General features: G+C 39.5%; 1 long non-coding RNA gene across 1 annotated transcript in view; it reads right to left on the bottom strand.

Annotated features, from left to right (window-relative positions):
* Positions 1 to 12,692: 12,692 nt before the first annotated feature.
* LOC116466416 (uncharacterized) overlaps positions 12,693 to 14,282 on the bottom strand; it is a 39,911-nt gene continuing 38,321 nt past the window's right edge. Inside the window, exons 3-4 of the long non-coding RNA XR_004247535.1 lie at positions 13,694 to 13,818; positions 12,693 to 13,059 (exon numbers count right to left, since the gene is read on the bottom strand). This is a non-coding gene — a long non-coding RNA (uncharacterized LOC116466416). The remainder of the gene's footprint in view (positions 13,060 to 13,693; positions 13,819 to 14,282) is intronic.

Raw genomic sequence — 14,282 nt, forward strand, 5'->3', positions numbered from 1 at the left:
TGTTGGTCAGGCTGGTCTTGAACTCCCGACCTCAGGTGATCTGCCCGCCTCGGCCTCCCAAAGTGCTGGGACTACAGGCATGAGCCACTGCGCTGGGCCTGGAAACTTCATCTTTTGATTAAAAATACCTATCTATTTCCAAACTGTAATTTATAGATCACTTGTTTCACTTGCTGCTTTCAGATGTTAATAGGTATTATTCAAAAAAATCCAGGATCAAATGTATTTTTAAATGCTGGGTTACACAAGTATAATAATTTTTGTTTGTTTTGTTTTTTAACAGTCAAAGTTATAAAATTCTAATATACATTATGAGTCTCAAAGAGGGAGATCTTGTATAAAACACTCCTCAACTTACTGAAACCTAGAATCCTTTCTCTCAAGCATCCCCAGGGACTTCTCTTCCATGAAACAATGAAACACCCTTTTGGAAATACTTCACTAGACCATAATACATATAACAGATACCACAATATCCATTTACTGACTCTGAACAAATTGTGAGTTTTTATAGCCAAGTTGTCATGATGTTTAATGGATAGTGCATTCTCTTCTGTCCTTTAATTTGTCTAGAACAGATTCCAAGTATAAACAATGACTTGTTTTGTAACTGAAGGCAAGAGACCTTCCCTGTCGAGACCTTCCCTGTCCATGTCTCAGTATACGAAACATTTCTTTGGATTAGCATTGATTAATGGATGGAAAATATGATGCATCTAGAGCTGTTTCTTGGCATGAGATAACCTAAAGCCAAACAACAGGGCAGGCATGAAAAATAAGAGGAGACAAAAACAAGACCCCTGATGTCCTTGTTCCTGCTGACTGTTACTACACAATTAAGATCCCTGCTGATTGGGAAAAAAAATACACTACCATCTGTAACTGGATGAAAAAATATTTTTTGCACATGCTTGGACTGTATAAAGGAAAACTCAATGAAGTTAGAAAATATCAAAACAAAATATGCAATTCATTAGCTGTAAGCTATATAAATAAGCTATGTAAATAATGAATGAATGTATACATCTTGCTAAGTATCTCCTTCCTCCATCTTTTACATCTGCTAATTGTAACATGTTTGCAGAGAGCTGTTATCTTGGCATTCTTCATCCTTTTGAAAATACACCATTCAAACTTGTTAATTTGTTCTTACAGCATCAGTTAACCAAAGGGTAGCATGGAGAAGAAGAGATTGTTACTGGCGGCAGGTATATGAGTTACTGGTGGCAAATCCATATGGGTCTGCAACAACCTCAATTCTTGCCTCCTCAGAAGAAAGAATTTGACTGAGGGGCATAAAGCAGAAAAAGAGACCAAGGCAAGTTTCAGAGCAGGAGTGGAAGTTTATTAACAAGGCTTCAGGGCCGGGTGTGGTGGCTCACCTGTAATCTCAGCACGTGGGAGGCCACGGTGGGTGGATCACGAGGTCAGGAGTTCAAGACCAGCCTGGCCAACATGGTGAAACACCATCTCTGCTAAAAATACAAAAATTAGCCAGGAGTGGTGGCAGGCCTCTGTAATCCCAGCTACTCAGGAGGCTGAGGCAGGAGAATCGCCTGAACCCGGGAGGCAGAGGTTGCAGTGAGCTGAGATTGAGTCACTGCACTCCGGCCTGGGCAAAAGAGTGAAACTTTTGTCAAAAAAAAAAAAAACCCTACGAAAAAGCAACAAACAAAAAACAAGGCTTTAGAAAAGGAAAGAAAGGAAAGAATACTTGGAAGAATGTGAAGCGGGTGATGTGAAGAACAAGACTTAGCTTATTCCAGATTGTGGGTGAAGAACAAGTGTGGTGTTTAACCATGATCCTAGGATTTTATAGGCTGCCATCTTGCATCCCTTGCCCGTGATTATTCTCTTGAGGTGAGCTGCCCACATGTGTAGTACCCTCCTTACCCTTGGGAAGTGAGCACACACAGGGTGTTTAGAAAAGGGAAGTCATGCCCATCTGAGGCTTTCTTCCCTTTTCCGGTGGTGTGCCCCCAGAAGGTCATATTCTACCATTTTGTCTCTTAATGCGTATGCCCAGGAAGTTGCTTCTCCCTGACATTGGCATTCAATTAACACTTTAATGTTAACAGCTGTGGATGAGCTGGAGACTGTCTCTCCCTGGCTCTGGCCACATTTTTTAGAGAGTCAGTATGATAATTGTTGAACCATCACCTGACATTCCTAGTGGGTGGCAGAGAAAAGCCCTGTCTTGACTCACTCATGTCTATGTCTAACTACCTGCAACAAGAAGATAAAACGAGACCCCCAATATCTTTGTTTCTGCTGACTGTTAGCATCTTCAGACAGAACCATCCTTAGGCACATGCATTTTTACTATGAATGGTATATTAGGAATAGAGAAAGAATATAAGCTGAAGATGTAGAATGGGGACTTGCGACTTCAATAGAAAAGAATTGCTTCCATTTTTTAACATTGGGGGTTAGGATAGTTTCGCTTCTGTAGTATGTGCAACTGGGCTTGACTTAGATTATTCCAGATTGTGGGGGAGAAGGAGGTCTTTACTTCCAAGAACTGTCTGAAAAACAGAGAACTCTCCCTGGGACATGATTTTTTAAAAGCCTTCTAGAAGGAAAAGACCTCTTTGGTGACATCAAAGGGCTTCCTCATTCTAATCCGTAAAGAAGTTCAGTTGAAGTGAATAGAAGTTCCTCCATGGCCTGAGACTGTAACATTACTTTTTTTCCTCAGCTATGTAGAAAGCAAAAAGTGATAATTTGGATTCGTTAATTTTTTAAGCACAAAAGTACCAAGTGCAGTGTTTCCTGACCCTTGCCTCTCAGTGGGTTAACGAGGTAAGGGTACTGGTGAGAAGGAGGTATATAGATTACTGTCTGTGACCAGGAAGTTCTCCATTCTGATAAGGCTGAATTTTATCATTCTATTAATAATAAGTGCTAAAGTCTGGAATATGTCTTCTATTGTCCTATATTTGTTAAAATTGTTCATCTGTGCTCTCTTGCTACTCATGAAAATGACAGTGAAAAATAGCTGTCCATTAACACAAAAGCAAAATGTAATGCAGTAATGATGCTTGAAGCTTCCTGCAATGTTAGAGTTTTTAGAAATCATTAATAATAAATTACCAGCAATGCAATGGGCAGCTGATAACTCGTTTCTTTGGTAGGTAAAACTCTCCATTATAAAATAATAACACACTAAGTCATATGCCATAGCCTTCAGCAATTTTCTTAAAGTTATTTTACTTTAAGACCAGTGTTGCCAACATTGAATTCATTTTACAGATAAGAAAACTGAGGCTATTTTACCCAATGATAATATCGGAATGAGTCAGAATATTGTAATTGAAATCACTAGCTTAGTTCCAGATTTAAATTAAGGCCTCTTACATATTTGTAAATGTGACAGGCACCAGTAGAGATCATTGGTTAATGAGTAGAGGTTGGAGTGGAGATAGGGTTCCATTAATCACAAACTCTAGGCCATATTTCTCAGTGTGTGGTTTGGGGCCATATGGGGAGTAAGAAAATGTACTCTTGGAGGAAAGGAAACAAACACAAAGCTTGCAAACAGGATGGCAAAACACTCTCGAGTCAAAGACCCTTGTTTATCAGCTCAAGGGCTCAATACTCAGTTATCAGTGTGTAGCAGGGTCCAAGGCATGCAGCAGGTCCAAGGCATGCAGCAAGTCCAAACATGCTCTGAGATGCTTCTCTCCTCTCATTTCCCTTAGTTCCATTTAGCAATTATCCAAGAACCTGATAGCTTCCTCTTTATGACAGAGTCTGCAAGAATACAAAAAGGAAATAAAAATGGCCATCCAAGTCCCAGAGTCCACATCCAATTCCCAGAGCCCACAAAGAGGGACTTCATGAAGGATAGTTCTGTCTGGTGCTGTCATCCAAGACTTTATCTTTGTAATATGTGAAATCAGTCTGTTAGATAAAGATTAGCTCACACACTCAGTTTTTTTTTTTCTGAAGAAGAACTTGTAGGAAGGTGAATTCTAAAATACAAATTGTGTGACTTTTGGCAGGACACTTCCCTCTGTGCCTTTGCTTCCTTATAGATAATGGGAGGTGGAAGGATTAAAATAAGTCAGGATCCTAAATCACTGGCCCACCAGAGAGCGGTGGCTTAAGCACAATAGCTTAAGTTCCTCCCTGCTTCAAAATTTGATGATGCTTTTATGTTAAGCAGCATTGATATTAAGCAGTCATGGTTCATTGTTCCACCCAGTTCTGGGCTAGATATATATAGCCTGATACTTTACAGACTTCTAAGGGATGATCCTCAAACACATCAGAAATATAGGAAACCATAGAAATAACAAGTTCCTGAACATCTACCACTGCTTATGAAATAGTTGTAAATCATTTGTCTCCAACTATATTCTTTGTATAGTTATAAAATTCAGGACTCTCTTCCAAGTGAGGTAGCAGATCTTCTCTTCAGTTCTGCAACTGTTGAAACTTTAGGTAGACTCAATAATAATGACTTAGGGCAAAACCTTAAAATTCAAGCTCTTTTAAGGAAGAACACATAATTTTAACCACATAAACAATCTTACAGCCCTCATTCAAATCAAATACCGTAACACATTTCTTATCAGACCTTAATGAATAGAAATGCAATTTCTTATAACTTAAATTCTAAAAGAATTACGTGACATGAGACAGAAGAAAGAAAAATGCATTGAACAAAAAGAGCCTGATACATCCTCATAAGGTTATTGGTCAATATTCCAAAAAATAGGGAAATAATCATGAATATATGTCTTTTTTTCTGGATATAAATAGACTTCACTTCAGGCTGTCATCTTCACTGTGTTCTTTCTTTTTTTTTCTTTTTTTTTTTTTTGAGATGGAGTCTCGCTCTGTTGCCCAGGCTGGAGTGCAGTGATGTGATCTCAGCTCACTGCAAACTCCGCCTCCCAGATTCAAGCAATTATCCTGCCCCAGCCTCCCAGGTAGCTGGGATTACAGGCATGCACCACCCTGCCTGGCTAATTTTTGTATTTTTAGTAGAGACAAGGATTCACCATGTTGGTCAGGCTGGTCTTGAACTCCTGACCTCATGATACACCTGCCTCAGCCTCCCAAAGTCCTGGGATTACAGGCGTGAGCCACTGTGCCCGGCCGACTGTGTTCTTTCTTATAGAAAGCATTTCAAAATGACCTGCCAACAAGGTCCCAACCAGCCTGGAACAAAAGAAATGGCATCACCCACTCTGGTGTTCTAACAAGAAATTGCTTTGGAAGAGCGGATTGGCTTCTCTTTTCATATGACACCTGATTCATATCCTTGACAAAATTAATTTTCAATGAAAGGAGAGCTCGTTACTAATTCATTGAAATGGCCCTGTGCATTGAGAGCCAATTCTCCTAAATTTGACTTGAACATCCTTGTGTGGCGTCTTCCAGGAAAACAGTCTTGCCTCCTTGAATGGCCTTTAACACCTAGAGCCAGGAAAATTCCCTGACACATTTAGACTCTGACTGGGTTCAATGTTCAGCACCCCACAAGCACTCCTAGGGATAGTGACACATTTTCCATCTTCTCTCTTGTTTCCATTACTCCCTGGGAAGGTTCAAATTAGGCAAGCATCAATATTTTGATGCAGTGACATGATAAATATCCACGGTCAAGGCTTGCAACTGCATTTTTGAAATGTCAGATAGAAGGGAGTAAAACAAGCAAATAAAACCAACCAAAAACACCACAAAGAGAAAATATATTAAGTGCCTTGAGAGATGTCCTATAGAACAATCTCTTACAGAAAAAAAGAAAAACCTCAATCTCAACATGTCTAAAACTGAATTTATTACTTTCCCTCCAAAACCTGGTCTGTGTTTCTTAGAGAATGGCATCACTGTTAAACCCACTTGTACAACCAAAGAACTAAAAAGACATCCTTGATGACTCCCTTGCCCTCAGCCACCATGTAGAATTCTTCACCAACGCCTGTTGATTTTACCCCTTAAATATCTCTTGACTCTGCCTCCTCTCCATCTCCACTGTCATCACCATCATCCTTCATATCTAGTTACTGGTTGCGTTAGGCCATTCTTGCACTGCTATAAAGAAGTATCTGAGACTGGGTAATTCATAAGAAAATAAGTTTAATTAGCTCACAGTTCTGCAGGCTCTACAGGAAACATAGCAGCATCTGCTTCTGGGGAGGCCTCAGGAACAATCCAATCATGGCAGAAGGCAAAAGGGGAGCAGGCACATCAAATGGTGAGAACAGGAGTAAGAGAGAAGTACAGGGGAGGTGACACATTTTTAAATGACCAGATCTCACAAAAACTCACTACTACAAAGACAGTAACAAGACATGGGGGTTCTGCCCATGTGATCCATCTGCCCCATTGATCTCCCACCAGGCCCCCACCTCCAGCACTGGGGATTACAATTCAACATGAGATTTGGGTGGGGACAAATATCCAAACCATATCACTGGTAAAAACTGCTGGATTGTCTAGCCTCCTCTATTAACTCTGACCTTCTACAACTTATTCTTATGCCACAGCTAGAATAATCTTTTTCAAACATAAATCCAATGGTAATATTGCTTTCTGGATAGAGTCCAAGATCTGTACATGACTGAAAAAATTCTGAATGTTCTGGCCTGACCCACCTCTTCAGCTTGACTTTGAGCTACTTCTCTTCATACACTGTGATACACTGTGCTTTAGTCACTTGGACCTCCTTCCAGTTCTTCAAACTCATATGTTTCCTTCCAACCACAGCATCTTTGAGGATGACATGATGCCCAATGTCTAATGCTCTTTGGTTCACACTTCTTCCTCCATTCACCTAATTAGCCATTATTCATCCTTCAGAGCTGAGATCAAGTGTCACTCTCTCAGAAAGGCCTTTCTTGATTCCCTCAGTCCAGCCATGTTCATTGTCATAAAACTGTCTTCCTTTACTTCAGAGCAAACAGCTAATGTGCAATTTTATGTTCATTCATCCTTTAATCTATTGTAAGTTCAATATAGGTGGGGACAATGTCTGACTTTTTTTATCATTGTTTGTTTATTCTACCAGTTTCAGTGAGAAATATGTTTAAAAGCTTCCATTGTGATTATGAATTTTCCTATTTCTGCTTTAATTCTATCTTTTTTTATACATTCTGAAGCTACACGATAAAACACACAAATTTAAGCCTATTTTATCATCCTAGTGGACTGACACTTTTACAGAGCGTACTTCTTGACTTGCAATTTACTTTGTTTAATATTAGTATAACTATGGCATTTTTCTTTTAGTTAGGGTTTGTATGGTGTATCTCTCTCCATTATTTCACTCTTTTTTTCTGTATCTTGTATTCAAGATGCTTCTCTTGTAAGCATTGCATTATTGGGTCTTGTTACATTTTAATACAGTCTGACAATATAAATGTTAAGAATTATTTACACTTAATATAATTGCTGAGACCCTTGGGGTTTTTTATGTTATTTTTTCCAATTTGTTTCATCTGTTCTACATTATCTTCTTTACTTTCTTTTGAGTTAATCAAATTTGTTTTGCGACTCCATTTTTTCACATCTTGGCAGTTATAACTAATCTTTTTACATTCTTTAAAAGGTTATGTTAGAGATTCACCATGCATCCTGCATTGGTTAAAGTATAATACAAATTTGTGCTTTTATCAATTTCTGTACAATTGAAGCATATTTGAACATTTTGACTTTATCTTCTTTCTGCCTTTTAGGCTATCATTGTCATGTATTTTAAATCTACGTATTAAAAATTTAAAACCTTTATAAGGACATTATTAGTACTGGCTTATATAGTCAATATTTATTTAGATTTCCTTAGATATTTATTTTTCTTTTACTATTCATTCTTTGCTACAATTTTTTGCTGTCATTTAGCATCACTTTTCTTCTGCCTGAAAAACTCCCTTGTGTATTTCCTTTAGAGCAGGCATTAGTGACAAATTCTTCTGGAAAATACAGTGTTCAAGGCTGTGGGTCCAGCTAAAATTTTGCTGGAAACACAGAGAAGAAAGAACTTGTTGAGCTATATTCTATGATTATGAGATTAATTAAATCCAGACTTCAGGAAATTCTATAGGTCAAACAGCACTAGATTTTCAACAGATAAAGTCTGAGGAGAAGAAAGGAATAGAAGGAGGTGCAGTGGATTAAAAGAGGTGTACATATCAAACATTTTTAATGGGCAAGTCTAGACTATAGTGTCTAGGGATGCATATGTGGGTAATAAAGCTATAAACACAAGAAAGAGATTACAATAAAAGTGTAAAGGTTGCTTCTAGGGAAGGTGGTGCATTGTGATCAGGATAGCACACAAGGAACATTTCCAAGTGGCTGGAAAAGTTCTATTTCTTTATGGCAGTTACAAGAGTGTTTGCCTTAAAATAATTTATTAAGCTATACATTTGTTTTAAGTGGTTTCTTTGTGTTTTTTATTTTACAATAAAAATATACAAAGTAAAAAATGAATTAGAAATTAGTAAAATTTCAACTTCAGTATTTTTATTATCTTACTTTGGCAGGGATATTTTACACTTTAGGATGACCTACCATTGTCTTTTGTATCCATAATTTCGATAAAGAATTCAGCTGTCAGCCTTACTGTTCTTAAAGATAATGTGTCCTTTTTCCTCTAGCTATTAACATTTTATCTTTCTCTTTGGTTTTCAACAATTTTATTACTGAGCACCTTGCTGAAGTTTATTTGTATTTGTCTATCATTGGATTCAGAGTGTTTCTTGTAACTGTGACTTCAAATATTGCTTCTACCCATTCTTTCTTTTTTCCTCTTCCTGACATTACGATGTCCTAAATATCTTTACTGTCTTTTTCTCTTGTTTGACTCTCTTTTCCTCTCTGTGGTTCAGTCTAGATATTTTCTACTGACCTATATTCTAGTTCATTATTTCTTTCTTCAGCTATGTTCAGTCTGCTCCTAATTAATTTCTTGAATTTAAATGTTATTTATTGTGTTTCAGTTCTAGAATTTCCTTCTTACTCTTTTTTATAGATTTTAGTTTTCTGTTGAAATTCTCCATCTCATCAACAACTTTCATTCATATATTTAATAAAGTATTTAAAGTCTGTGTCTGATAACTCCAGGATCGATATAGTATCTAGATCCCCTGTGGATCTCTTTCTATTATCTCCAAATGATTTTTGGTCACTTGGCTTATCTCCTTGTATTCTAGAATATTTTTAAAAAGAATGTTGGGCTTTATTCTTTGAAAAATTATAGAGATTATTTGAAGTTCTGGATGATGTTATCTTTCTTCCTAGAGGTTAATGCTAGGCAGTTAAGTGAACCAAGTCACCTTAGTCCAACTGGGCTGAGCTGCTTTTACTTTTCGTGAGAGCTGGTCTATACCTAGTTTGCCTTTATGCTTAGATTGCTGTCCTTGAGGAATCCCAGCTGAAAGCCTAAGGTGTTTCTCAGTGCCTCTCCTCCTTGAGCCATGACCTCCAATTTTGTTCGTGAGATTGTGAAAACTATCTTCAGCCACTTATGAGTAGGCTAATGCTTCAAGGACAAAGTAGAACTGCATTTTGATCTTAACTTCTTTGTATTTATCTTCTCTCTGGAATTTTGTCTACTGATGCCCTTGCTGCCTTGATAGCTCTGACAATCCTTCAAGTAGTTTTTAAAATATATTATCCATTTTTTTCCCAGTTGTTCTTTGTCAAGCATTTGTCTAATAGAAGCTAGTCTGTCACAGTTACAAAAAAAAGTCTCTTTAACTACTATTTATTGATCATTTACTCAGAGGTCCTGTAATTTCCTCACATCACTCTGAGTTTTTTCTTTATTGAACTCTCCACAGTTTATAATTATTTTTATGTTTCCTTATTTGACATCTGTTTCCCCCTTAGACTGAAAACTCAGTGGGCCATCAGGAATCATGTGTTTTGCTTGTCACTGAATCCTTGATATCTAGCCCAGAATAGGCACTCAATAAATATTTTTAAAAAATGAATATAGGCTCTTCGTCTAAGCATTTTATATACTTTATCTCATTTAATCCTTTCCATAACCAAATGAAGCAGGTATTGTTAGCTCTGTTTTAGTGAAGAGATAACAGAAAATTAGAGAGATAAGTAACTTCATGTGGTCATTATATGTAAAATGTTCTGTAAAACTCCTCTTCCTGGACGCCTCATCATTATGCTTCTGCAACCTGTTGCGTGCAGCCAGCTTTTTTTTTTCAATATACGGGCTATAAAATGTGTTCCTGTTCCTTCTCTTCATTTTCTTCTTCCTCCTTTTGTTAATATTTCATGCCTTGTTTTTGTAGGCCTTCAGTGCTTGTAAGCATTTCATTACCCAGTGAGCTGGAAAAATAAAAGACGATGAAGCTCACATAGCTGAGCAAGGAGTCTATGCTCCAAAACACCAAGAGGAGGGTGCGTCCTCCCCTCCCCTCAGGCCACAGTTGGTAGCTTTGGTAACTAGACTCATTCATTTAAAATTTTTAAACATTTAATTTAATTTTCTTTTAAAATACACTTTATTTTTTAGAGCAGTTTTAAGTTCACAGCAAAAATGAGCAGAAAGTACAGAGAGTTCCCACATACCCCCTCACATACATACAGAGTGGTGCATTTGTTACCATCGATGAACCCACATTGGCTCATTCATTTTTATGCTGTATAAAACCATCTGGGATCGTGTGTTTGCCCAGTTTCAGCTACCTTGTGTTAAGAGTCCTCTTTTGACCTGCAGTTAAAATTAAAAAGTCTCTGCTTCTTTGTCAGCATTCATTCTGTTCTTAACATGCTGCAGTAAAGTTCACTTACCCCTGAACTTTGACCGTTCTAGCACATTTCAGTGTTTGCATGCTCAAAACCAAGGAATTAACTTTAATATGCATTCTTAAAGGAAATCAGGTACAATCTGTGGAAGACGTAAAGGATTGCATTGTCACATTGAGTCTGAAATCTTTGTGATGCTGCTCACACTCATGGTGCTCTCTCCTTCTGCCCAACAGACCAAGGCCTGGCTCAGGTCCCATCACAGCTGTGAAGCCTGTTCTAACAAGCTCCATCCCACAACAATTTTTTTTTTCATCTTTGGCATCATATCTGGTATCAAATGCTCCCAGAGAAAGTCATTAACTCTCTCTGAGCTTCAGTTCTCTTTTCTGAAAATGTGGATCAAAACACCTCCTGACAGGCTTGTAGATCAATTTACATGCGCCCAAATGTGTCCAGGAGAGGCACAGAGCAGACAGGCAGGAAACATCAGTACTCCCCATTTCCTTGCCTGCCCAGGGAAGTTTTCCTGGAGGACAGGTGCACAATGTGGGAGACAAAACTGTAAAACTCTATGCAAATGCACTTGGACATAGATTATAGCACAGAAACAATACCTCTGTGCTATCAATTCCCTTCTGGATTTGTAAAGAAAGTGGACTAAGAAGTCACCGGAGTGAGCAGGGGAAAGATAGTACAGCTGCCAGTGAAAGTCAAAGAAAAAGTGGGGAACAGGGCACCATGTGGCCCAGGAATATCCATCCATTTGTGGGCCAAGGGAAATGGAGCACAAAATGGCTACTCATCAAGGCAGGTACCCTTTGCAGTCTCCATCTACGTGGAGACTGAGCTTCTAGTCACAGTACACAAAGGACATGGGTGAGATTTGGACAGACAAGGAAGAGGAAAATGGTTTCTGAAGGGGGAAAGCAGAGAGATCCATAACTCTAGGGCACAAAATAAAGGTATTTAAGCACTCTCACAGCACACCGAGACAATGAGCAAACCCACCTGACAGGGGTCAAGTGCTTGGAAAGTCAGAAGGAAGCTGATAGTAAAGGATTTTGAATGTCTGGTTGAGGACAATGGGTTTTATCCTGCTATCAGTGGGGAGATATTGGGGAACTTTGAGCTGGCGTATCACGTGATGACTGAGATACTTGAGCAGCACACACTGCAGGGGAAAGAGGCCAGAGAGCAAGTGCAAGGTTCTTACAACAGTCTTGATAGGAGCTGAGAAGGCCTCACCTTAAATGATTACAATGCAAATGGAGCAGAAGGAATTTGTGTTCAAGCCTTGCCTTTTAAAATATTCCCATGGCCTCAATTTCTTCTGGATTCTTTCCCAATACCACTATATGGCAGACTCCAGGTGTTTAAATATGTTTTTTCAAAGTTGGTGAGCATTTTATATATCTATAAAACCTTCTCCATAACCCAACATCAAAGAGAGATCCAGAATATAGTATAATATAACATGAAAACCGGTGCTATTCCACTCAGGAAGCAAAGAGCATAACTATGACAACCATTGTGATTTTTCTTTTATAGTAGACAGGCTCAGCACAGGCAGAAAGAAACAAAACTTCTTAGCATTCATGAGTATATTGTTCCAAAATGCAGAAGGTGAAAGTCATGGTCATGGAGAAGTCAAGTGACCTGGGAAGAGAATTGGCCATGGCTCTCCAGGTGAGGAGGAGACAGAAATGAAGCTGGGAGACCTACACCCTTCACCCTCGCTCATGGAACCAAGCTCAAGCCTCCCTCCCCTGCTCGCAGTATAAATTGAACAGAGAAGTATCAATGAGTATCCAACTGAAGGGCTTAAGGAGGAATATTTTGGGATGTTTCAAGATGCAGAAAAGGATCCAAACATCAGTTCTCAAATGAACGATGAAACACAGCTACCATTTGTTGAGACCCCTTCTGTGCCAAGCTCTAAATGCCCTTCTGCTGTCATGTCACCTAATTCTCACCATCGAAGTGGATTTGGGGATGGTCTTCATCCTATTTTATACATAAAACTATGAAGCTCAGAGACCTGCAGTAAGTAGCCCAAGACCTTAGTGCAGAGCCAGGATTAAAATCCAGCTATCCCTCCCTCCAAGGACCTATTTGCTTGCCTTGTTATGGCATTGAATATTATCACACATAAGGCTTATAAAGTGGGGAGAAGACACCTTTATGCAGTGCCTGTGTTTTGTTGGCCTCATTTGCATCTTATTTTCTAGTCCAAAACATCACAATCCTCCCACTGCACAGCTGCCTCTACCTGGCCTGTGCCTTCTTGCGAAAAGCTCTTTGGTGTGGCTGGCAAGGCTTCAGAACTGCATGTTTCTGTTGAAGAAAAAAAAGTCTGAGTTAGGAATTTAGTCTCACTCAGACTCAGCCCTTTGGCCTGAATGCAGAGAAAGAAGTCCAAGTCCCTGAAGTCCAGAGAAGGAAGAGTTTCTGGAGCTAAGCCAAGGTGACCTTTCAACAAGGAGCACCCTTTATTAAGGCAAAGAACAGAATCTTTGCTCCTTTGCTGAAGGTGCCCCCTCCACTTAGAAAACTGTTTCCCCCACTCTCCCCTTGGCCGACTCCTGCTAGGCATTCATAAGTCCCAAGTCAGGAATTGCCCCTCTAGGACACCCACTCTCCTACCTCCTGTGTTCCCACCACACCCATGCTTTTCTCTGACATCACACTTGCCCTTTAGGTGACTTCTCTCCTGCTAAACTGTGAGCTACTTAAGGTCCAGATCCGGTTTTACTCTGCTAAGAATCCCTAGTGCTATAAACTTCATAAATGTTGAGTGAATAAATGAACAAAAGTGGCCAATCCAAGCCTTTGTGGGGAGTATTAGAGTAGGGTTTAGATCTGGAGTACACAGAGGGCCAGACACCTCCTACCTGACTCCAGAAACTTCCCCTCTCCTCTGCCACCCCTCAGACTTTGATGCTCTCTCAGTCATTGGTAGCAGTGATACCAGAAATGCCTTAGGAGATTCACTTTGTCTGTGAAGTCGGAGGTGTCAAAGGAGTTCTGCTCTTTGCTTTGGGTTCATGCTTCATTCTGGGAGGCTGAGAGCTGAGGCTCTGCCCTGGTGGGTTCCTAGCAGAGGAGAAGGAAGGTGCAGTTTCAGAATCCCACCTGATTATATTTACTTCAGGCAGTTATGGCTAAAGGTGCTCTAGTTCGGGGAAACAAGAATCAGAGGATGCTTCCTTCCCATTCGACAGCATATATCAATCAACATGACTTTCTTGAGTTAACCCCAACATCTTCAAGTACGATTTAGAGGCAGTCCAGAGAACCTGGTGCAAGCCCTGAGCTGACACAGTGCAGGATGAGAAGGCAGACACTGGGGAAGGAAGTTCATCTCTCTGCAGATACTGTAGGTAACTGAGTGTGCATGGGGCTACCTGCCCTAGCCAGGCCATGCCCCATTCAACTTTCCACCAAATATCTCTCCTCTGTGCCAGCTTCTGAGGATTGGACAGAAGCCAGGTGCTGCTGCAACTGTGAAGACCTGTTATTTGCTCACTTGGGCTACTCTCCTTTTGGAACCCTCACCT

The sequence above is a fragment of the Hylobates moloch genome, unplaced genomic scaffold (assembly GCF_009828535.3).
Source record: "Hylobates moloch isolate HMO894 unplaced genomic scaffold, HMol_V3 SCAFFOLD_4, whole genome shotgun sequence".
Lineage (NCBI taxonomy): Eukaryota > Metazoa > Chordata > Mammalia > Primates > Hylobatidae > Hylobates > Hylobates moloch.